A 27,120-nucleotide genomic window follows, 5' to 3' on the forward strand; every position below is an offset into this window, starting at 1 on the left:
CTGGGACAAAACCCCAAATATAGTTTGCAAGTCTAATTAGAAGTGTGCATCAAAAGCACACACTACTTGCAGATTTACTTTGATAGATACATGCTGTATATACAGTTTTATTTTTCATCAAAAACATTTACCTCTTTTTTAGAACAAATGTAAAACTATAGCTTTATACCTATTATTGTTCATGATTTTTTGGTGATAATAAGGTAGAAATTTTGAAAAGAGAAATGGTAATTGTACTAACTTTATGAGATTAGTGATGATAGCTATTAGGTGTGATCACTTAACACCAACCCTCCCTATAGTCCAAACACTATCACTTTATACCAAGGGATCCTCTGCATCATAGACAACATTTCTGCTCAGAAATAGGTGCTGTAAACACTTGCTTCAGGGAGCAGTCTGTGGGGGACGTAAACTAAGTTAAGTTAATTCATATTAGAATATTTACAGTTTTTAAAAATATCCCATTCAGATACTGAGGAGGCCTGGAATGGTGAGTACAACTTGTTGAGTAAATTAGGGTCCATTCCCAGACAATGTGGCTTTTTCCTGATTGAGCAAATTGATTCTTGTCTAATTGTTTAGGTAATTTAGCTGGAGAATGAGATATGTAGTCTTTGAACTGTATACTATTACTGTCTTTATATGTCAAGTGGCTGGTTGATATTTGTGTCTGGACAGTTGGGTTTTTGTTTTTCAATGATGCAAACCTTTAATGATTACTTTTCAGATACATGTTTCTTATTCAGATTAGTCTGTATGTTGGTGATCCAGTAGTGACAAATCAATCTTAATATATTTATCAATATAGATGAAAAATGCAGAAACCAGAACCCTGTGTGATCTGACTTTTTTATGTACTTTTGGCCACCACCTGTTCAGACAGACACATGTTAAGAGTATTACTCATAAAGCCATTCAGTTAAGAAGGTGAGGGGAATGTGGTTTGTAAATGGTCTGTAAATGAAGCTCACTTCTGTTTCCCATTTGCTCTGCATTAGATGACCCATAAACTTTAGATATATCCATAGCACAGAGGGGGCTGCAGAATGATAAGACGCAGCAATTAGCAGCAAATCACTGGCTGCATTACTGTAATAAATATCAAGGGTTCATTTGGGCTGTACAATGAGACTTGCCTGTGTAGCAGCTTCTTTCTTTTTTCCTAAATCAACCTATGAATTTACTAAGAGCACCACAGATACTTCCTTTCAAACTCTTTGATACGATAGCTGTTTGCTAAGTTTTTTCCAGGTATAAAAATATTCTGTGTTTTCTCACGTCAATATTTTATCTGTGTTGGCCAGGTCGTTAAATAGGTTTGCTGGCAATATAGTTTTTTTTTGTTTTGTTTTTAATAACTGCTTGCACAAGTTATGAAAACACACTTAACAAACACAGCGGTTTGTATGGAAATTCTGTGCCTGAGTAACTTTATGATGGTTTGCCCTAGTTTTGCATAGGCCTGTTACTTTTGCATGATACTGACAAGCAAGTAATTTTATTTATTTTGGCAAACAAGAAGGCTTGACAGTTAGGGCAGGTGGTTTCCTTAGGAATCATTATGTCCTGAGTTTTGTAGGTTTAGAGTAACTCTGGTTAAGTTCTGTGTAAGGAGTGAATGATGGAAGAATATATATTTCACTGTGAAAGAGCCAACGTCTGTCCTGCGTCATCTGTGAAAGCTTGGAGAGGGTTTGGGTTGAGGGCAGAGATGGTTCATCTCTGAAAACAGATGAGTAGGCCAGACTTTGAATCGCAGGGATTCAGTGTTCACATAAGATTGAGTCATTTGAAAGTTTAGACATATAAACTATTTACTGTGTAAGTTACATTTGTGCCAAAACTGGGACGAGCTTGGCAAGATAATGTCATGCTGGGTTCCTTGCATTGATAAACCTCTGTGGCGCTTGTGTTTGCAGAGATATACACCATACATGCCGATGTCTGGAAAAATGTGAGAGGGAGAAGTAGTTATATATCAGAAAGACCAACAACAAATGAGAAATGTTTAAGAGGGGCATTTTGGTGTGTCTTTTACGGTAAGATAGTGTCCTATTATGGACAATCTACCATGGGTCAGACGGCTCTATAGGAGGCTACCAATGCTACAGACTGACAAGTGAGACGGAGGCCACATTGTGGGACAAAATGCTGTCTGACAGCCTTCCACCAAGAGATACTTTCATCTTACAGACATAATGGGACAGTGCAGTTACAGCAGGTTAGGGTTCTTTAATAAAGGAATAGGGGCTGTTCACTTAGCAAAGTGAATGTTAGTGAGTGTGGTAGTTATGTAGCCACTTTGATTAATATTCATTTGCTTGAAAAACTGTTTTTTTAAGCTTTGTTAATAAACAATAAAATGCATGTACCATGTGATACCACAACGCATTATAATGCCCACACAAGTATAGCATGTTGCGATGCCATTCTTTGTTTGTTGCAGTTCTATCGTTATTATGAAATATTGATTAAAACTAACTTATTTGCTTAAAAAAATATAACTGACTACAAAATATGGTTGTTCTCTGACACAATATTGTGCTATTCTGCAAGTTTGTTTTCTTAGTGTATTTTTGCTATACAGCTGCTTTAGTTTATGAAACAAGTATGCATTTACTAAGATTTCCAGTAATGCGGAGCCCCAAAATCGCTTCATTTTTTACTCCTTTTCTTTTTGGTGTCTGTTGAAATAAATCTTCCAGATGTAGATGTGTATATTTTCATTTACAATACAGGGACATGTTTCATATTAGTTGTGTTTGGGGCAAATATGTGTTTGTGTATGAACTTTTTCTAAATTGCATAAAAATGTACTTGGTTTGTCTACAATATGCCAAACAAACAAGCTAAACTGTGTTTCATTTGAGTACAGTAACGATTGTTAATGGTGGACAACGTATACAAATGTCATGCAGAGGAATTATACTGTTATTCCAGGTTGATTGTAGCTACAAAAGTTATCTTTTTGGTCTCTGTACCCTCCTCATGAACCAGAGAAAATTTTACTTTTCTCATAGCCCTGCTTATTTTGCAATAACTGGTAATACAATTTATACATTATTTGTTTTGGGACAAATAAGGCTCTTTTTGGTGATGTTGTCTTTTTTTGCATGCAACTTGTAAACAAAAATAGTAGCAAAAATTAAAAACTAAAATATTTTTCTATAATTTGTTCTGTTATAAAATAACATCAATATCATTGTGGTAAAAAGCATTGCAAAGGTATTTACAAAATAATTAAAGGTGTAAAATGCACTTATTTAACACAAATCAAGAAAAGAAACAAATAAAAATAAAACAAATTTGAAAATTAATGGTTAGAAAACCTGAAATAGGGAATCAAGCAAAAATGATAGCTAAGGGAGAAAGGAATGAGGGTGTTGGTTATGGTTAGCTAAAGATTACTAAGTGGTTAATTATGAATATATTTTTATTTACACGTGAAAAAAACTTTTTTTTATTTGCCAGGTTTCCTATAATTGGGCATATGTAGGTTGCCCAATGCCCACAATTGGTAATAAAAAATACAAAGTCGGTAAAAACAAAGATATTGGCAGGAGGGGTTATATACAATTTTTGACATTTAATTTAGAACTTTAAATGAGTTTTCTTTTGCTTCTTGTGCCATCAGTTAACCCATTCATCAAATATTAGGCGTATCAGGCTTAACCTTTAGAAGAAAAGCTGAGCTTTTTTTAGTAAAACTTCAGTTGCCTATGTTTGTTTTTAATGAATAATGAAATGGGTAGGATAATATATCTTATCATTGTATGGTCCATTTGGATTGCCCAGGTTTGTGACTGGTCTTTCTTTAAAGCTGAACCTTATGTAGGTATAGAGCAGCATTTAATTAGTTATTATCTTAAAATATTACATTTGTGCTGCTGCAAGCACTGCAATCTGTCTTTATAATATCCTCTTCCTATGAGGTGATGGGGGAATTTGAGCCATTCATGTTGTATAGTATTGGCACTCTGAATTTAGAAGCTGCTAGTAGGAGTAGAAAGCAAAGTGAGCAGTTTGTATATGTTCCTTTATTGTCCAGTCAATGGCAGGCCGATGACCAACCTATATTTAACAGCAGTGGAGAAAAGAAAAGTCTAATCTGGTCATGTAATTTGAAACGGATTGTCTGGATTACAAAACTGCCTTGAACTGAATTATATACCCCCTATTACATGTAAGGAAATTCACATATATTTAATTGTGTATTTAACTGTTTGTTGGGGTTTAGCTTTAATAGTAATAAACCTACAAGTACCCATGTTCCTTAAAGATCACACATTACAGAGGAAGTCATAACATCCTCTCCTATTTTCTTTAGAAATATGCACAATTCAGAAATAATGTTATGACTTTAGAAATTCCCTGACCACTTCTGCATAACCAAATTTTACTTCCCCGATGGAACATCTTGTATTTGCACATTACCCTGTAGTTGAACAAATCCAAATGTATTACATCTCCATTCTTCTTGTACAAAGTCAATGGTATGGTGAAGGTATCATATAGTTTATTATACCCACCTGGAAAAGGGTGCATATTTTATACTCACACAGTGGGCATGCTGTAAAGAAAGAAAGTGTTTATAGCAAAGAGCTGCAAGAAACCTTGTGTCACTTACCAGCAGCATGTGTAGCCGTTTTAATCCCAAGGATGCCATAGGAAAGTGACAGTCCCATTTCTATTGATTCTATAAAAACAAACAAACTGATTTCTTGTGATTTGGATTCATTCTAGAATATACTTTTTTGTTTTGTATACAATAGGGTTTGTGTTATTGCCAGTCCATGTCCCTTCTCACTTATCCTATCAGTTTGTGCTAATGTCCACTTGTAATGTAATGAAAATGTAATGAAAAACCCCCTTGTTTTCCATTTTAACTGGAATGGAATTAGAGTGGGAATATTCCAATGGGGAAATTTGTATGGATGTCACCTGACAAAGAGGGAATTTCCACTCCCTTTGTAGTAAATTCCTCTCATTTATTGTTGTGTCTTTGGGATCGGAAATAGAAGAAATCAGGGTGCATAGAGAACAACCCTTGACATGGAATATTTTCTAAAACTGAAACTGTATCTAAAATTAAAAATGTACCAAAACTGGCTGATTAGCCTATTATATGTGTATTATAGCATTTAAAGCCTAGTAGGTGCATGCTATACATAGAAGGGCACTAGCAGGAGTGTTGTGAATGAAGATGGGATTAAATTGGGTTATTACTGTAGTTCCCAGCTCTAATTCCTAATATATTTCACTGTCTGTAGTTCGTCCCTGAATAAATAGATGAGTTTGATCTACTGAAGAAATATTTGGCAAACTTGCCTTTTGAAAACCTTGCTAAACTTTGCCTTTTGTTGCCTGTGGCATTCCAGTGTTTTTCTTTAAAAGTTAAGCTTGACCCCACTTCAAGGAAAATCAGCACAGTGACACTTTTATACATAAGGTACCTGCTAAAAGAAAACTTTTCTTGAAAATCCACTGATTCATTTCTGTCCTGTAAGATGCAGGAATTCACATACATCCAGATATTTTAATTCTTGCTTCCTTGTCACTCAGGCTTCAAATAGTCTCCAGATTCCAATAAATGTAATTCATAATTAAATATCAAGGGGTATACTTTAGGTTTTTGGACTAGAGAAGATGTTCCCAAATTCCATAGGCATTAGGAATTGATTTTATACCCAACTTTACCAGGTTAGGGTTCTAAATGGTAGCCCGATGACTGGCGTGGGTGAGTGAATAAGTAGTGCGCCTTTTTCCTGGCCACTGAATCTATATTTTTTCATAGGGTGGGTCATACCAGAGGAAAACGGTTCCTCTCCCTCTCTCAGGGAAGAGAGGGGAACAGATCAGCCTCCTGTCAGATAATGTGATTGCGTATAGGGAGCTCAATGGGTGTTTTCAGTAAGGTGTTTTGGTGAACACCAGATAGATGTTCAGCGAAAATTAAACACCGATTATTCAATCACATTAGATCAATGCCTTGCATGTTGCATGCTTTCAATCAATATAGAAAGTATAAAGTATTGACAATAATGGGAGTGAAAGGTGCCAAAACCTGAAGAGCTGGACCTGAAGATTTTAGGTACCAATTCCGCAGCTCTGAAAAATGCATCTAAAGGCAACACAACGCACAATGTAAAACACATTACAACACACTTCATCACAAATCCTTGATAAGGTGAAAAAAATGTACTGCTATGTAAAAAAATAAACACACAACAATACAAGTATGGAAACACAACAAAAATGATGTAAGCTATTTCCTAAGATATATATACATGGCCTAACTGATCATTAGGAGAGGCATGCGAGGTATAAAGATAGACAATTATATTACAATTTGTCAAGACAAAAAGGTCTACCAAGCAGGAAAGAGTGACTGAAAGTTTTGGTTTCAGATGAGGAACAATCCCTTCAAATAAGGAACAGTTGTAAGCACCACAAACCATGCTTCATGCATCAACATTTCTCCATGGAGTGTGGGTGCTTACGTGACTGGCTGAACTAAATGACAGGAGATGGGACATTGATTCTTCTTGTCACCCTAAAGACTGCAGCAGACAAGGACAGCTGCCGCCCAGTTCTGCACAGTCCACGGCCCGCTACACGGTCTGTGACCTTGTGGTTGGGAACTTTTATTCTTTATAAGGCTGGGTCTACACGGACGTTTTTAAAAACACATGTAAACGTTCCTACTATGTTTTTTTCACTTTTATTAGCGTTTTACTGCTGGTCTTTAAAGCGGTGGGAAAAAGCCCCATGTAAGCGGTTTTGGGGCGTTTTCCAGCAGTAACCCCGCGTTTTAATTTTTTAAACATTGCAAGCAATGTTATAGATAACGCTCATAAACGTGCCTCAAGGAAAAGTCCTGGTGTGGATTAACCCAAGTGGAACCTATGGGAATTTCAAACATGGGCTTTTAAAGCCTCAGGTTAAACTCTGGGGAAAACTTTTGTGTAGACCAGGGGGGTCAAACTCAATCACACAGAGGGCCGAAATTAAAAACTTAGACCTAAGTCGTGGGCCAAACTTGAAATTTATTTAAAAAACAAATAATCTCAATTAAGAAGAAACAAGAACACATGAGAAGGGCGTGCAGCAATATGCAGTGGATTGATCTACTGCATATTACTGCATGCTCTTCTCATGTATTCTTGGTTCTGCTTATTGAGATTATTTGTTGTACTGTACCAGAGAAAGCAATGTGAAATCAAATGAATTGCTGCATTGATTTGGTTTCACATTGCATTCTCTGGTACAGTACAACAATTAATATAGCAATAGCTCTATGATAATTCCTGAAAATAATAATCCTGATAATTCCTGATTATTCAGACAGTATAAACTCCGGATAGTCTGCTGTTCAATAGACACAAGTGATGCCGCTAATACAATTCCCGGCATCACTTGCGTCTATAAGGCAGAAAGGCCGCAGGTCTAGAGACGCGAGTGATGATGGGAATTGTAGTAGCGGCATTGTTCTCATGTCTATAGAACAGCAGTTTACGGACTGCATTGGCGGCGGGCCAGCTGCAAATCATATTAGGAATTCTTTTGGGGGCCAAAAAAAAAGGATGTGCTGGGCCAGATTTGGCCTGCGAGCCAGTTTGACACCCCTGGTGTAGACTAAGCCTGACTTCCAAAAATGTAACACTATGCTAAAACCTAAAATCATTTATTGCATGTGGTATTGTGAAAAGCCAGTATAAAGAAAATGTAGTATTGTAAAAAGTATTTGTGGGGTTAGCCAGTCGTCATTTCTGTTTTATTAATTTTTTTGTGGTCTGTGTAACAAGGGTGTTGCAGCGGTATGTTTTTTCACTACATACTTTGTGCTTAAATGTGTCCTTTTGAATAGCATACATGGTTATTGGAAATTTGAGGGATCTGAGTTATCTAGGGCAAACTGTCTGAAAAAATGGGAACAGTAAGAGTACAGTATATATATATTTTTATATATATATATATATATATATATATATATATATTTATATATATATATATATTGAAGCTATACATTTATAGAGTATCAGTAGAGAAGGTGTAAAACAATTTTTTCTGCAAATTATTTGCACGGGGTTTTGCACTTTTGGGTTTTTTTGCTGATGGTAAAGCATGTAAACTACAAGTTCTAATCAGAGCATCCAGCAGCAGATCAGTACAAAGACAGAAGCAGAACAAGAGTTTTTTTTTACAATTAAGATACTGGTACAGGAAACCAACTGTGATAACATTTTGACTGTGTGAATGAAATCTGCCTGAGCTGCTGTCTGTGTATAAAGCTTCTCCATTGTGCAGTCTAGAACATCTTCTTTGTGAATACCTGTGACCTATGAGAGCGCAAGATTATATCAGGGTCTTTACAAATGCATCAGCAATCTTAAGAGTTTTTACATTGAGCTGCTTCTGTAATTGCTTTCCTCAACCCAGGAAACTTCAGCAATAACAGGCTCGTTCTCTTGCACCCAATCAAAACCACATCCACACTAGACGACAGAGGGTTGGTTAAGGTATTTTTAACTTACTGATTAAACATCTTTCTTTTCTGTTCATAAAATGCTAAAGCTAAGTGATTTACTTGAAAACAAGATACTTACCTATAAACAAGCAGGTTCTCTTTTTTTTCTGCTCACATATGCTTTTGCTGTCAGATCGCAGGGGGGCTACAGCTTTCACAACCACAAGGTTTTTTTTTTTTTACATTCCCTTTGTTTTGTTTTTTTCTACCTTTTCTATAATAAACTGTGCTGTCCTTTGTGGCACAAGTCGTGTCATTATTTTATTTGGGTAAAAAAAATTCAATCTATACTTTAAAATATATATTTAGTGTATCAGTTGCTATGTGTTATTAGTCATGGGAGGTTTAAACCTTTTATAGCTACTGTGAGATAATCTTTCTGCTAAAATGTCCAATTCCCCTATACCTTACACAGGTATCAGTTATTTAAATGGAGACAGAAGTGAAACCCCTGTTGTGCCACATAAAGGGCTTTTTATGTACCTTGCAATGTCCTTCCAAGTGTAGCATATGGCCAATAACATATTATAATTGTAGTAAAAGATGGGTATGGCTATCCAGGATTTTTTGGCAAATCCTACAACATAATGCTGCTAGCAGTGAATATTTTGTTGTAGGGGGTCTTTCTTCCTGTAACCCTTCAGTAGGCTGCCTTACCTACATTATTGTTACTTTTACGGTCTTAAAGCATGAAATAGAGATACACAAAGCTACATTAGTGACAGGATTGTGTGTCATTGATCAGCCATCCACAATCCAATTGAATACCCTGCAAAAACAGTGTTCTGTTCAGGGACCAAAATCCAATACAAATTGGCCACAAGTTTAAATTTCAGTCACTTTGACCTGTAGGCACTTGTGGTGCCCAAAACAATGCCTTTGTGCTAGGGCCACCATTTTTCTGCAGAACCCTTTCTTATTTTACTGCTTTTTTGATGGTTAAGTATATTGTGACAAGCTTAAATAAGATGTCTGTGTACCATCATTCTAACCATGACCAGCACCAGCCTTTCCAAACCTTTTCTGAAATTAGTAATTAGGACAAAACAGCAGATTTATACAAGGTCAAATATCAGCACTCTGTGTCCTTGTGAAAAGATGGGTTTTACAAAAATGAATATTATTATTTTTATTATTAAGCAGGATTTCAACATAATATGCAGTGCTGTACATTAAATGGAGGTTTCAAATGACAGACAGATACAGACAGTGACACAGGAAGAGGAGAGGACCTTGCCCGAAGAGCTTACAATCTAAGAGATAGCAATAGAAAATAATTAAAAAAGGTCTTCTTGCTTTTGGACTGCCTCAAATGACATTAAATGTTAAGAGTGGGAAAGGTGGGTTTTTTTTGGCTGTCAGTGTATCATTGGGGATATGTTCTTTTCACCACCTGTCTGAGATGCAATAAGTAGACACAGGAAACTACTATACCAGAAACATCATACAGCAAATCAGTGCATGTGGACAGCATTTATTTATATATTCCAGACCAGTGACGCTAAAGGTTTTGCAACCATTGGATTTGCATAACAGAGGGGGAGTGGGGGATTTAGAATTTTTAAAAAGCAAACAAGTGCCAGGTGATATATTTTCTTAATATTGGTTTTCTTTAAATAAAACAAAACTCTGTTAATCATTTTTAGTTATTTTTTTAAACCATATGATTGCAATAAAATGAAGAAAAAAAGTGAAAACCTTTTTAAAAACTGTTCACAATGATGCCTGTCTCATACTGGCCTTTCTAACCTTTGCAGTTGTTCTAGTCCAGTACAAACTCACAATTAAACTGTTTATCTTTTTTTGGAAAGCTCTAGTCTACTTCCTTCCTGAGAGGCAAAAACAGTCTGCATGCTATGTGTAGTTTGCTAAACAAAGCCAGTACATTTTCAAAGCCCTGCTCAGATCTGTTCCAGCATAAAAAGTCAGATAAGATCTCAATTTCCCACCCAGTCTGCCCCTTTCATTCTACCCAGTATAGAACATGAAAACCAAGTTAATGCTTTTGTACAACTGCACTGTTCAAATGCTTTTTATTTGCTTATTAAAGTCTAAAGTTTCTTTAAACTAAATCTGTGTAAATGCTATTTATGTAATTGTCCACATTTGGTAAATTATTTATTAGCAGGATAGTATTGTGGATAAAAAGCATAATGATGTGTTTCCCCATAGCCACTGAAAAATGCTATCCTTAGAATGACAGAGCTTTGGAAGACCTTTAATATGAGTTATTCAGGTCGGGTTTTCTTTCTAAATATTTCTCTACTATATATTCTAGTTTCCTAGATTAATGAACCTGTTGATCACCTGTCCAAACAAAATACATACCAACAGCCAAATCGTGATGCCAAAACCAAAATGTGATGAAAGAGTTATAGATAAGAGTGCCCTCTAATGCAGCCTTTTTCAACACTTTTACCCTAGGTGAATCCCTTCTCATGCAACCACTTCTACAAGTATGTAATGTAATGAATAAAAGTAAGTGATAGACAGAAGAATAAAGAGTATGGCATACCTAGAATATTAGACATTCACGGTGGATCATTTTAACACTAAAAAAATAATTCCAGTTAAAATTATATAACTGTTAGCAATAACCCCCAAATCAGTGGTCAGTGGATAAGTGCCTTCTTATATTGGTGGTCAATAAGAAGATGCCACCCTTAAAGACCCCTGAAAAGATCATTGGTGGCAGGAAACTGATTCTGCCCTGTGATGTTGGCCCAAAACTTTGAAGACACTGCTGATGGGGCTCAGTATATCGCAGCTCAAGGAACCCCTAGCATTCTCTGGAGGAATCCTAGAGATTAGAGACTAATGTCTTACATAAATTATTTTTTTGAATACCGTTTGTTAAAAGTATTCCAAGGTTGGTAAAGTCTGGCCTTGCATGTGTTTTTTTTTGTTTTTTTTTTCATCAGCTTGCTTTTTAATTTTCACATGGTTTCTTAATCTATTTATATTACATGCTAATTTAACATTTTAGGAGAGTGCCATTCCTTGATTGAGAAAATCAATGTGCATTCCAGGATCCTAAATTTGTACAACGATAATGGCTGAAAATCATTGTTTTTGGATATTGGTTGTCTTAATTCCAGAATTGTGTGATTGTCGGCTCATCACACAGCTCTGTAATAACATATTCAGACAAAAAATAATGTGCAAATAGCAGATGCTACAAGTTTAATCCCTACTAGTTAATGAGTTGGAATATGAGGCATTGAAACCAGCTCAGTCATTCTGTACTAATAGAAGATTGACGCTGTAAAAAATAAAATTAATGGTATCCTTTATCATGTGTTCATGGCTTCTTCTGCACCACATTAGTAGGGCTTCACCATTTAGGAAGTGTCTGAGAAGACTTACTAAAATTGGGGCATCTCTCTGGTATTGATGTGTTCCAGGCTGCTCAGCATCCTTGTAGGCCTAGAGGGTTTGCAGGGTTGGTGTATTTAGTAAAATATAGTAGTATTATTTAGTAATATTTAGTAGTATTTAGGGAAACCTCCAAACTGTTTAAATGCAAGTTTAGTATGTATGCACATAGACACAGCTTTAACCAATTTAAACGTTTTTTTTGGGTCTTTCCTGCATTGGATACTTTTCTTCCAGAATTTCATCTAGGGATTAACCTATTCAGAAAGAACTGAAAAACAATGGTTTACCTAGCCATTGACATATGGGAGATAAAAGCAAACATTCTGCTACTTCTGTTTAGTATAGACCGTAGGATTGTATTATCTTACAGGTTACAAAAATTTCAGCTATTACTACAGAAACTATTAAAGCATGTCTGAAGTTAAACTTCTAAGAGTTGTTGAAGGCACTTCCTGGAATGTATAAGTACAGATTGTCTTCTAAGAAGACAACTTGATTATGTTGTGTAAAAGATTATGAATGCCCCCTTTTCCTACCTGGGAGGATTTTAAGCCTACGCAAAGTTCTCTTTTCTGAGAAGTAAAGTAAACCATACCTAAGTTCAGATGAAATTGGCCTGTTCTCTTTGCTTTATCTACAGTGCCCCTTGGTAAATGTCACCATCCAAATCTCTGTAGAAAGGTAAAATTAGATGTTTTTATTCTTTATCCCAGAGATAATTCACATAATTCGGGTATTGCATGTATAGTGGCTATAGTGGTATAATGGCTGGCTAAATGATACCCTGATTGCTATTGATTGCCATTACTGATAGGTATTGGGAGGAAATCCTTAAACACTATTGTTTAATTGCATTGATGCCCTCCATGTTTCCAAGACCATATTTGTAGAGACCATCCAGGTCATTATGTATTGGTCTATCCAACTCCACCAGGTAGCAGCACCAACTGTCCAGGATTTTAATGCTGCTTTTATCCAGGTCTGAGAGGAAATACCCTAAGCCACCATAATGCCATCTCATCAGTAGTATGCCAAGACATTGTTGGTAGTGCATGCAGGCACATGGGGGCCACACTACTGAGGCACATGATTGTGATAAGCGTCATGCAAGTTCGATTGTTCTGTGATTTTAATTTTTTTTTTTTTACTTTTATTTTCAGTGTGATTGTTAAGTCCAGCCCTCAGTGGGTTAAAAACACCGGTCAACAAACATTTTCTTGCCAAACAGATTAAAGTCCTTTTAGGTTATGTTTGATGCACAGGTTCCAAATATGGTATTGGTTTTGCTAGATTGGCTCTAGTTTTTGAAATAATGACCTCAATAATAACCTCGTAGAAAACTAATGAAACATGAAAATTAAGCAAAATTAAACTAGATATGCCTACGTATACAAAATGATTTTTTTAAATACCTAATGTCAATATATTCTATATTCAATATATTTACAGAACTAATCACAAAGAAGTCATTGAAAAACTGTTTGAATGATTTTCTTTTATGCTGATGATCAGGACAATCACATTGAAGGCTCCAAATATATTGGGTCTGCCATCATGTGTCTATCCCATCTGCCCTGATACCTTTCTTCCATCACCTTTATATCTTGATGGAACCTCTCCCCTTGTTCCTCACTGAAAGAGTCAAGGTTTTTTTTTTTTGCAAATAGCTATGTACCCTTATGCTTGTAGTAGCACCCACATTTTTAAAACTTAAGAGCAAATTTGTACCAGTTCCTCATAATGTTGTGCTTTATGGTTACCCAAGAAGTTCTTGACAACTATGACATAGCTGTGCCAGGCAGAAACTTCAGTATCAGTCATGTTACTTGTGAAATTTGAATCATTTATCACTTTCCAAATTTGGGGTCCATCAAAGATTCTTGTTTTTAATTTTTCAGTACTCAATTCAGGGAAGAATCTACAAATGTATTTGAAGCAATCACCGCCCTTGTTCAGAGCTCTAACAAATTGCTTCATTAATCACAACCTTATGTGTAGTGGAGGGAGAATGATTTTTTCTTTGTCAACCATTGGCTCGTTAATGATGTTCGCTGCACCTTTTTTCATGTTTTTCTTTGGAGGCCATGTCACCTATTTCCAGCGATCCTGATTTGCTCTATTACCCCACAATCAGATGAAACATGGGTACTTTGTGTATCCACTTTGTTGTCCAAGTAGGAAGTTCACTGTTTTTAAATCAACACATATGGACCATTGGTGTTCATGATAACAAGGCATTTGTAAGACCATTTTGATATTTTCATTTTCTTTGTTTTGTTGAGTGACCAATTGGAATTGATGCATAGCAGTTGCCATTATGCAGTAAAACAGATTTCAAACTTCAAGTGGAACTGTCTATGAAAAGTCGCCTGTTTTCTGCTCAGTATTCTGATACTCCCATATGGGCTAGTAGTCCAGGGATGTTACAACAGTACACAAAGTCTCCATCTTCACTGAAATATGGTAGGAGTGTCACCTCTCCTATAAACCGTTATTTTAACTTCTGGTTTCAGACAGTTCTTGTCTTTTAGCCTGGATGCGAAAAGTTCAGAGTTGTTTTGGACAGACTTAGGTCACGTATTAAATCATTGAGCTCCTGTTGGGAGAACTGCTGGTTTGATGAAACACTTCCTTCATATTCACTTCCACTGCTAACTCCTGGATTACACTCCAAACCCTGTTTATTCCCATGTCGGATACGGGAATATCAGGGAATGTACTGAACACTGGTTTGGGAACATCAGCACCATGCGGCACAGGTCGTCTTGCTGATTCCAAATCACGGTACTCCCACTTGTTTTTCTTGTAATGATTGAAACCTTTTACATTCACAGCACAGGTACACCGAATTTCAAACTTTCCAGTTTTTCACTGACATAGACACTCTATACAAGTTTTGCATATCATATGGGGAGCCTAATACTTACCTTGGTCCCCCAGTTTAATACCAAAATATGCAAGATATGCTTGTTGCACAAATTCTGTAATGTATCTTCTCTTTTTTTGCTTGGAATATTCACCACAAATGTAGCAAATATATATTAGGGTAATTTAAACAACTTCTTGAAGGACTCGTATTTCTGTAAAAAAAGAAAATGTATGAATAAAAAGAGGGTAAATGAAAGTTTCATTGAAATAATGCTACATTTAATATATAAAATGCAAAACATCAGTGTAAAAAAAGATTGATAATAATATGCTGTGTTAACATTTGTTGTTTGTAAAATCATCTATTCTGATTCCTGTATCACAAGAACTAGAACCAATTAAAAAAAACCTGATGTCATTTCTGGATTCAGCAGACCTGGAATACACTAAATATATAAAATCCAATGGCAAGTGAAATTTTTTTTTTTTTTTTTGAGCAGTGGTATCGTTTCCAATACGCTTTCAGCAGTGAAGCTGGGTGATCCAGCAAACCTGGAATGGATTTCTTTAAAGTCATTTGCTAGCAAATATTTTGAATCCTGGACCAGATCCATTCCAGGTTTGCTGGATCTCCAAGCTTCACTGATGAAAGTGTATCCTCCCCAGCCATGAAGAGCTTTATAAAATCAGGCCCAAAGAAAGGGTAGGTCTCCCTAATAGGGGCACACACTGCAATAAAAACTTAAAGGAGGCTTTAACTCTTCCCACTTATTACTAATGAATTTTCTTGGGTTTTACAACCGTGAAATTAGTTTTTGGTCCTGTATCAGAACCAATGCTAATTAATACTTATCTGAAATCTTTCTATCTGTAAAGTCAAAATCTATAAGTGATGTGGTATAGAGCACTCTTCCTTTTAACCCCTGAATTGAATCATCATTCTTCGAAGGTGGTAGAATGACTATAACTTTCCTTTTCTGATAGTACTTTTATGTCTTTAAAAAGCTAAAACAGTTTTCTTCACATTCATTTATTTATGCATTTCTAAACCACAGTGTTTTCCATTCTGGGTATGACACGGAAAAAAAAAAGTTGCCTTGCACCAACCACAGGCCGAGCTGCTAATCGGTTAGTAGAACGTTTCTTATTTTGGAAACTACTTCAGGCCCTAGTTCAGTGTGGTGTATATAGCACAGAACTAAAACCTTCTCTGAGTGTTATTGTAAACCTTTAACCACTGTACTGCTACATAATCTTATTATTGGGATATATTATATATTATATATATGTGTATATATATATATATATATATATTTTTTTTTTTTTTTTATTGCTTACAATATATATCGTTTTTTAACTTCAAAACACAGTTTAAACTGTAAAAAAGAGGGGTGTCATATATACAGCTATGATCAATACATTTGGTTCTCGATAATCTTAGAAATAGTAAATTGCAGAAAGACTTGGAAAGGGTTTGGACGGTTAAGCTGTCATTATTGTCTGTGTAGAGCTTTATACTTCCATGGGCCTGAAGTGCCCATAAACCCATGTCTCTGAGATAGCAAGTACACATATTCACATTTCATTAAAACTCATAGTTGTCGAAATATCACCAACACTTTAAAGCATGCATAGGTGCTTGCATTAATGTTCATGTATCCTTTTAAGAACCTAATCTATAGAACTCAAAATCATAATTTAAACCACTTTTTTTTTAACCTAAAATGTCTTGTATGTAATGCTTCATTTGGAATGTCTTTATTAGTTAGAGGATTTTAGAGAACTGCAGTTATGTATGTAAAGGGTAATATGTTACCATTGGAGCCTGGATTTGGGTTTGGGCAGGGTTGGTGACCATATAGGATCAATATCCATGCGAAGGGCAGCAGTTGGGGCTGCTGTGGATGTGATCCCACTGCTAGGGTAGTTAGATGATCAGGGAGGTGAAGGAACAAAAGTGGGCACTGTGCTGCTCTTGGCAACTGGTAGAGGACCATCAGAAATGAAGGAATCTCTTGCAATCTAATAAGGGGCCACCTTGGCTGTGCTGCCTCTGCAGAGCCATCTGATGGTGCACAGCAATGTTGGCTTTAGTACAGACACCCTTGTCATGGCACGCACTGGCAGGCACTTCCTACTTTGCTGAAAACTTCACTGTGTATCTTTATTCTGTGCAGCCTGGGTGCTATAAACAGAGGCACAATGTGATACAAGCCCTTGTTTCTGTTCCCTCTAGTTGGAAAACAGAAGTGGAATCTAGCTAATAAATTCCTAGGAGAGAAGGACCCACTCACCTTCACAGGGCATTTCAGAAAATTTCTGCATGTTAAATCTGTGATGGCTTTTCTCCTTGTTTGAAACACAAGTATTCTGCTATTAAAGTATGCCTATTTTATATAGAAAATATATAATATAGAAGATCATAATGTGGCCTAGTTAATTCAAGGTGTACAACCATTTTGTTTTAAATCTATTTAATAATAAACCACAAAAACAATAAGAAAAATATATTTATCGGCAACCATTGTGGGTTCCAAAAAAACACAATATTCGTCATGCTACAGAATGACTTGATAAAGAAATGGAAATCAAATAAAATTTTTAATTCAAAAGGGCAAAGGGGGTCACAATATTATGAGAATAACATACATAAAAACAAAGAGTAAAAAGACTTGTCGATGAATCATATATATTAGTAATTTGTTTAACAACTTTTCTGTAATACAACAATATGAGAACAAATCATTAACCTATGTCATACTTCATGACAAGACAGATTATGTGAAATACCTCAAGTAGAATATTTAAATTGGTCATAAAACTGCTCTTGCTTACCTGTTTATCATCTGACCCTTCCAGGTGGATCCTTTCTGCTAAAATAGCCTGTCTTGCTGCCAGTAGGCAGATAGTAATCCTTTCTGTCTCACAGGAGTTTTGGATTTAAAGGCATTTCTTGATTGGTTGATTGCTTTATAAACTATACCCGGTTCTAGAAAAGTATGATATGTGGACAACTCCACAAATATTGCATTAGAAAGTCATGCATCACTCTAAATTTTGGACATAATGACCTGCGTCTCTCCAACTTTGTGGAATTTTGCTCCTGACGACTTTGTATGATCTATGTATCGGCTTGAATTGAGTTTTTCTCCAAACTTCATTGACCATAAATTTTTGCACTGTGAGATAACCCTGCAGAATTTTATTTACCACATCTTCCTTTAGGAAGTCCTTTTGCCAATGGTATCAGATTGGTATCAGAGAGGGGTTTAAGGAATGCATTTTGATTAAACTGGTATATCAAAGAAGTAGAGGGAGGGGACAATGTGAGTAAATTATCAAGAACATTCCTCCTCAGCAGTCGTGATTGGAAGTATGAGCTTACCAAAGATTTACGTCATGAATTGTATATAGTATAGTGGGCGTATCAACCACGATGGTAACTTGTAACTTCTTTGGAGATATTTTAATAACAATGGCTGGAAAGTATCTAAATCAAACAAATCTTTCAAATAACACAAACTTTTTGTTGTGGGTACAACTTTTAATTGCTACATGTGTACTCCCAGGAGAGAGTTTATCTCACTTCTAGCCTCTGTAATAGTGCTCACTAGAGCAAAAAGTGACTGAATAGCCAAATTCTTACTATTGTCACCCAAACAGTACAAGAAGCACAATCAATAAACAAGAAAACTGTTCTGTTGATATTAAAAAGGATCTCCAATCGTTTTGGGAAGATCTCTTCTTGTGTGCTTTAAGGACAGACATCTCCTCAACAGTAAGACATCATCAAATTTTGAGGCTCTAGCCTTCTACTCCCACAATATATAGTTTTGTGCAGTTTCACTTTGACATTTAACCTTTTAACTTCTTTGACGTTTAAGTGCTTTCAATTTTATTATTACCAAAGTAAACTATATTTAAAATGGTATAAAAATTTCTCAGTGTATGAAAATGTGCTTTAAAATGTGGAACAGATAAAAAACCTACCCCTGCAGGTTCTGGAAATATTTGCAGAACATGTATTTTCAGTTATCTTGTGGGCCTAAAATAAGGATGTGAAAAATACTGATACATTTCCAGTTTAGTTTTAGATAGCTGGGAGAAGCCAAATACATTTAAGATGATGCTTGCTGAAATGCCACATCCGAGCACTGCATGCACAAAATGACTCAATAAGATAGAACTGAAGACCTGGCAGCTTGTATACTATAGGGAAATAATGTCAGTGGAGTACAAAAAAGAAAGAAAAAGGATCTCTCCTACTCAAATTAGAAGCCATATTGTTAGTCATTAAAACTAGGTTGTGTTTTTAAAATCACCATGTTGGGCTAATGTGGTAGAGGAGATCCTATGCAGAATTACAAGATGCCTATGTTGTCTGACCTGTACAGTATTGGGAACCTTGCAGCAGACCGTATTCTATCCTTCCTAATTCTTCTGGATGTGCCCGTAAGTGTCTAGGGAAGGCTCAGGAAAGTGTAGAAATATCAAAAGTTAGCTAATTTTTGTAAACATTATACTTAGGTGTTTCTCTTCCTTGCACAGCTGATTGGCATTGAAGTGCAATATAATAAATACATTCCTGCCTATAAGGGTGGACTAGGTGGCCAGTCTACTGCTGCTTATAAGACTTATCAGCAAATCTACACCAGAAAGAAGGGGAAGAAAACATATTTATATAGATCCAAATCCTTCTCTATCTCTTCTCCCATCAGACAACCCATTCAGGTTACCAGGAAAATGTCATCTTATTACTGGAGTTTAGTGCTGCAGAAGAAAGTGATATTATACTTCACACTGTAAACTTCTCAGAGGGAATTAGGAACTGCAGCAAGTCAGAAAGCATCCAAAATTTCCATGTTGAAGAGGAGAGAAAGCAGGAACAAGGCAGAAATAGGCAGATGGTGTTCAAATTCCTTTTAAAACGTTCACATGTAGCCTGTAATTTCTTTAAACAGTGGGGTATGTAGTATGCAGGAAACATTCAAGCCATTTTAAATTATTTTTTTACAAAACTCATTTGTCTCTTACTGAATATTTCACCCAACTTAGCTCAGTGTAAAGTTTTTTGGGTGTTCATTAGTAAAGGACCTCAGCTAATGTCTTGGCACGCATATCATATTTCCTGGAATTTTTGGTGTATTTGAGAAAATGCCATCACACTGACAAGAGACGTAATATTCCTGCTGCATCATTTTTGCAAATTGGATAAAATATTATCATGGTGGTAATGTTGCTGAATAAACTATGTGACAGGAAAACAGAACATGAGCAAGATCAGGAACCAGACATTTACTTGGCACTCATTCCCTTGGAGACAGGAAAAAGGGAAAGCTTTGATGATAAGGTTATGTGCAATGTGAGTTTAGTGCCTCAGCGTAGCATTCTTGTTGGAGAAATGCTTACAAGCTGTATTTTGTTACTTTGTTCAGGCAACCACAGTCTGGGGACAACCAATAAATTTACCTGGTATCAGTCTATAGTGTACGATATTTACTTACATATTAACACCAGTAAGTCATACCACTCAGCATGGAAAAAAATATCCCTGGAATCCTGTTTAGCTACTAATGATATTAAACTCAAGCTCCTCGCTAACCATACGTTATTCTGGATTGCATGTCATCATGTCAGATTGAAGCTTACATTTTTCTTATGGAAATGAAGCTATGAAGGACATCTTATCGGTGGCTGCTGTGAGTAACCCTACATTGCTCAGGTTTTCATACTCAAACTTCCAATGCAATGTGGTTAACGAGTGATACTCTGAAACGTTTTCCCATGGTTAACCACAGTATCTTGGAAAGCAGTGCATATCTTGAAATTGGCCATCCAGTACAAAAGATTTCTGACATCTAACCTGACATTGTGCCTGGGTCAAAGCGGGGTATTTGAGGAAACAGTGGAGTCTTGCAGAAGAATCTGAAATGTGTACAGCAGTCTCCCAACGTCGTTCATGGATCCACCAGGACAGATGCATGAAAGACAAATGGGGAATGACCACTGTCAAGGGAGGACAGCACAGCAGGGTGTTGCTCGCTCATCCTTACCCCTTCCCTTCTCCATAGAACGCCTCTCATTTTGGCACTCTTTGTCCTTGGAATGACTGCACAGTTGGTAAGAACACTTTCTAACAAACTAAATGGTTTCCTACCAACTGATTGGAACCAGCAGGGGGGTAAACCATCCAATTAAGAGCATTTCTGAAGTTCCAAAATCTAATTTAATTATATTCTATACTAAAAGAAATACTAGGGTAGCACTGACCAATTTAAAGGATTCCAGATATAACTACATTGCAGATCAAAGTCAAAACTCCTATTTTGAGTTCTTCTAAAGTCACTGATCGGGAAAAGAAATTGTAGAAACCGTTGTCAGAATATGAGGAAGCATTGGTAGCCCGTCAGTACATAAAAGTAAAAGCCCCAACCTTCCAGTCAGTCAATCTGGATGAGCAGGATGAGTTCATACTGAAATAGGGAAGTACTCTAGACTTCTGTAGACAGATATTGGAATTGTTTACACTGGATGTGCAGCCACAATTACATTTTTAGGAGTAAAAATATTTTCATGAGGAAAGCATGACATTGTGAAATAAAATGTGTCTAGTGGCAGTTCCCAGCCCTCTTCAGGTTTCACTTCTGTAAAAACATTTAAAAACGGGCAGGAACAGACTGTTTTATTTTCTGTTACAACAAAAAACTTCTCCATTTCAGTTAGATAACATTGCCTAAATAAAAGTGAACTATATAGTCAACATTCATTTAACAACCTTTGTTTACAAAACCTTAAAACATTTTCGAATTTATATATAAAAATGATATATAATAATATATATGAAAATCCTACAATGGAGACACCAATTTAGTATTAGGGGACCCCCTCCCTATACTTTACTACGACACTACTATGTATCTACAGGATGGGAATTTAAGGGACATTATTTGTTGGCATGATTAGGATTTTTTACGTTGGTTTTATTTTTTGAGAATGATGTGCATACAACAAACTAGAGTCAAGAGAGTTACAATAAGAAGGCAAAAAGAGAAAATAAAAAGGAGGAGAACAGAATGTGTACAAATGTAATAACAGACAAATCAGAATACGGAGTAAAGACTCACAAAAATGTACCAGGTTAGCTATTCTTAGGTTGGACAACAAGCATCATCAGGTGGGTCATTAAAAAGCAACCCAGACATATACATTGGGCCTGATTTGTTAAAGGTCTCCAAGACTGGATAGGATATATTTTCATCAGTGAAGCTGGGTGATCCAGGAAACCTGAAACTGATTTCTTCATAGTCATGTACTATTTGCTAGCAAATGTTTTGAATCCCAGACTAGATCCATTCCAGGTTTGCTGGATCACCCAGCTTCACTGATGAAGGTCTATTCTCTCCAGCCTTGGAGAGCTTTATTAAGTCAGGTCCACTGAATTAGAACGACTGCAAATTAGGGAGCTCTGCCTATTGATTTTAGTCAGTTATTCTAAAAGCATTGAATCTAGATATAGCCAGGCAACTAGTATTCTTCAAAGAAGGGCTGCCCAGATGAACTTTTTAACTTTAATGTGCATGCATCTGGGTACCGATCAGGTCATTGTGTTGTATTTTAAAGGAAACCATTGTGCAGTGGTTGACACACCCAGGGTATGCAATGAGAAGGCTTGCTTTTGTTTTTTCTAACCAGTAGTAGACACAAGTTGTTTTTGTTGTTCAGTGCCCACTAACCCCAAACAGCTCCTCATGTGATATCGACTGATCACTGGCTTCCGTAGCTTGCACTCTTTCTGTAAATTCATTTTTACAATGTTTAATAGTGCCTACCTGACTGAAGACTCACCACTGACACATTAGGCCTGAAATTAAATGATTTCCTAAATCATTTGCTGTTATTTGGGCAAATGTTTTCAATCCTGGGATAGACCAATTTCAGGTTTGCTGGATCACCCAGGATCATCCATGATAGTCTCTCTTCTCCTCTCTTGGAAAACACTTATGAATCCTTCCCATTATATCTGTCCATAATAATCATTTTTTAATTCATTCAGAAGCAAGTACAAAAATACTAAATTAAAACATGTCATATTGTAATCAGGTCTCTGGGGAGCTGTGTCATTGACCAAGTATATAGCAGACCTTTTAGCATGGCTTGTGGTCTTTGAAAGTTTCTTCTCCCTTCGTGTTCATGGCCATGCCATAATCCTACTGTTTGGTATAAATTGGGCCATATCAAAAAATAAACATACAGTGTGTTAATGAATTTTCCATTCTGTCCTTTAGGAAACCGCACAGGTTGTAGTAATCTTCACTTGTAATGCCCACTGATTGTGTTGGAAGAATGGTGGTGTTTTCCTTTCAATCCTAATCATTGCATAGTATCAGATGAAGGATTTGGGGAACATGCGGCCTGGAGGTAATTTTAATGTAATTTAGGCAGCTGGTTTTTTGTCAGATATGTTTCTGTGAGTCAAACTGAGACTTAAAGTTTCCTGAGTGGGTGTCAGTTCTTCCCCATTCCCATGTTGAAATGGTTACTAATTCATTGGCAGCAGAAGACAAAATCTGGAGTGACATAAAAAACCAAAGATAAGACATGACAGAGGTGAATTACTCATTACAAAAGCAATTCTTTGTGTTTATTGAACTATTACTCATAATGTGACTTTGTTGGGGCACCATATGACAGTTTTGCTTTCATTTTGAGTGTTCATATTTCTTAGAGGCATTTTCTATTTCATTAACCTTACACAGATTTATTAGCAATCGTTGGTTTCATCTAAAAGTAACTGATATGATTACCTGATTTACATGTCACCTACTAATCAGAGTACACATAGCAGTCCTTTGTCACCACTGTTTTTTATTGTAGGATTCTATTTTGGTTGGAAATTGTCTTTGTATAATGTATGTACTAGTGAAAATTGTCAGAATCATTGACTGTGCTTTATTCAATATAAAAGTGCAAGAGGTAGTGGTAGACTTGTCCATGTGTCGCTAGTTCATTATTGTAATTGAATGCCATGTTGCTGGTAATTGCGACCGGGTGCATGACGGTGTACAGATAAGGATGCAGACTTTTCTGAATGAGCGTGATATTTCTCTGGGTGATTAAGAAACTGGAAGGCACATTTGTAGTTAAAAAAACTTAGCTTGTAAAGAACTACGCTTACCAAATGAGAAACTATGAAATGTCACAATAGAATGCTAAATATTTCCACCATCATAATGAAAATTATGATGGATACCCCATGAGCATTGTCTTGTGTAATCGCATTATCAGCATTACCCCTTACAAGAGGTTGTTTTTTTGACCTCTGTACATTTTTGTTTCATTGAATAAACATTCCAAGTGACCCCATGACAATTAAGTGCAATCACATTCTTATTTATTTCAGTCCTGTGAAATGGATTTAAAAGAACTGTGCATAGAGTGGATATGTATTAGTTGTAGTATAATGAGTTTCAATAGAAAGTTTGGTACCACTATTGTAATAGTAAGCTAAATGTATTATAGAAGTAAGGCTGATGTGCACCAATGTGTATTTTTTATTGTTCTCTTTCATATTTTGTAGCTGGTGTATACAAACCAAGCGAACATTATGTCCCTATTGGTGATCACAGAGATAAGATTACATTTATCCTTTTTTTTTTTTTACTAATAGAGACTAACACAGAAACATAAGAAGTGCAAACATTTTGACAACTCTACTTTTTATTTTTATTATATCCTGTGTAAGAGAGTTCCAACCTATGCAAAATGTTAAACATTGATCTATTCGTGAGAACCTTCAACTTTTTTAATACATTACAAATGACATGGTTGCTCTAGATCCCTGTTGGAAGGACAGAGCTTTTAATACAACACATCCTTTGTGTATTATATTATTTCCGACACTGTCACATGGCAGGGCTGACTGTAAATCAGTAAAGACAGGTCTTCTTCTCTTCTTGTTCCTTTTTATTGTTGTATATATTTCCATACGTGAGTATATACATAACATCATACATTGTTTTATGTGCTTGTGTGATTTCTTTTACATAGACTTGTTTGTTTCACTAAACTCTGTAGTCAGGAGAATTGTGGTGGTATATGCACCCTTGTCATTCTATATAAACTCTATATTAATATTTGTGCTGGATGTTAGAACCTGTCCCTGCTGGTGGGATGGGAATGTATTTAAAAATGTTTGCTGTTAGACCAGTTTAAACTTTCGGCAATGACTTACCTCAGGTAAGATATTATAAAGCCATTGCAAGTGTTATATTAAAATACCATTATTCTTTTCTTTTTAAATCTGAACGTTTATTAAAATGCCAGACTAAACCTAAATGTTCAGATTGCTGCCTGGGAAAATGGCAGTGTAAGGGGTTAACTTTGCATGGGGATACACAGTTAAGAATCTGTGGTTCTAAGCAGAACACTTCCTTGAGCAGAGTACTGTGATAGTCATGTGAATTCCCTGAACTGATGTTGTTAATTGTATTATACGCTGGTCTGACAGTGTGGCTGCCAGTGGAAAGTAACAGTTACTAATGTGATAGAAATCTCTCTTCTGGCCCATTATCATCTGAACTCTCATATCCTTTATCTTTAGCATAAACCACCCAATAAATGGTCCTGCCCAGAGATAAGCTTAACAGGAACTTTTTTAGTGAAACATATATTTGTAGAACAGAAACAGAATTTCTAAATATGCTAATGTTTGTTTAACATTTTTTTTGCCCATCCATTTAATTAATTTGTTCCATATTAAGAGTCTGACAAAGATCTTAAGTCATGTAATAAGAAAACTTTCATGAACTTTACATGATACAGAACTGCCACTGTCACCGCAAGTTTGTGTGTGCCAGTGTTTCTTTAATACTTCTGAAGAAAAATGTAAGCCAGCAAGTAGATAGCAGTTTTCTGGTTATGATGAGAAGGCTATATAGTGAGATGATTACAGAACATGATGGTATGGATTACTGCAATTCAGTAAAAATAAATTAAGTTGTAAAAATCATGCCCATGCACATTCACACCCGATTCCTTCACCCAATACCCACATGGCGTAGGTGGCAAAAGCAGAAACACATATTCTCACCAATACAGACATCTTATGACTAAATCTTCCACCCTAGCTTTTCAGTATCTGAGAAATATATGTTGGCACTGGCGGTTATTCCTACCAAATTGTTAGCATTGAACTGAAATGTCCCAACCCGCATAGCACTTTGTATGTTTGTGGATTTCTTAGAAAATGTTCTTTATACAATAAGTCTTACCAATCACAATCCTACCTTGGTCATATTGACTTTACATAAAAGTATTTCTTTGCCACACCTGGTGCTCTACTTGGTCACTGAGGTCTCAGGATGCAAGAAGGACCAGGACCCAAATTACTCTTCAAAGTTAATGTCAAGGTTTGCATTTACTTTGACATCTCTGGATCTTCTAATCATTTTAGTATTGACTTGTTTATGCCCTTGTTTATGAGTTGTGTTAGGTTACCTAAATCAAGCCAAAAAGGAAACAAATTAAAAATAATGAAAATAAAGGCATGCGGAGAAGTCAAATGATAATTCTAAATCCATATATATGTCAAGACATTTGCTGTTGAGGACAATGTTCTGTTTAGGATTCATAGAGATTACTTAAAGCTCAGTAGTAAGTTCTACCAACATAGATGACAGTTTTGCATAGTAAAGTTGTATGCCAGTGTCTGGTGTGGTATTCTAAGTCTAGTAAAATAGCAGTCTCAGATGGCATTGTGGTAATATAGTAAACCCATATATCAGTTTCCAGTGGAATTAGAAGCCCTACATGCCTTGGGTAATATAAAAGAGACAGAGGAATTCTCTGGTAATGAAACAGTGCTTTTTTGTAATAGGAAAAGTTTTGGGCATTAGGCAACATTGTTTATACTTGCACTGCACAGATATATTTTGTTTATACACAAAATATACTTTGTATATGCTCAGTGTTTGGTCCATTTCCTTTAGGAGACTTCTACATGTGTATTTTTTTATTTTTATTTTTTTATAAATCATGTTTTTCTTGTTTTCTTTTCTCCAGTATAAATCGGTATTATACAATCTTGGGTGCAGATTGTGTGTAGTTTGTGTGAAGACATTTATAAAAAGAGATCCTAGTTTATATTATCTAGTTTGAGGCAGATTTTATGTGCACCAGATGTAGTTTGGTAGTTTAGAATATCCTCAAGCTGAAACTTTTGTAGGTTTTGGATAGCCTGGGGAAAGGTAAAAACTTGTCAGTTTTCATGAAGGATGTAAGAGGAAATAAGCCCCTGTCCTGTCTTGGTACATTGTGCAGTTTTATTGCCTTTTCAGTAACGTTTA

General features: G+C 36.0%; 1 protein-coding gene across 2 annotated transcripts in view; it reads left to right on the forward strand.

The window, feature by feature from the left end:
* Positions 1-27,120, forward strand: part of SH2B3 (SH2B adaptor protein 3) — a 71,745-nt gene that overhangs the window by 24,392 nt on the left and 20,233 nt on the right. The gene's annotated exons all lie outside the window — the stretch shown is intronic.

The sequence above is a fragment of the Pyxicephalus adspersus genome, chromosome 6 (genome assembly GCF_032062135.1).
Source record: "Pyxicephalus adspersus chromosome 6, UCB_Pads_2.0, whole genome shotgun sequence".
In the NCBI taxonomy this organism is placed as follows: domain Eukaryota; kingdom Metazoa; phylum Chordata; class Amphibia; order Anura; family Pyxicephalidae; genus Pyxicephalus; species Pyxicephalus adspersus.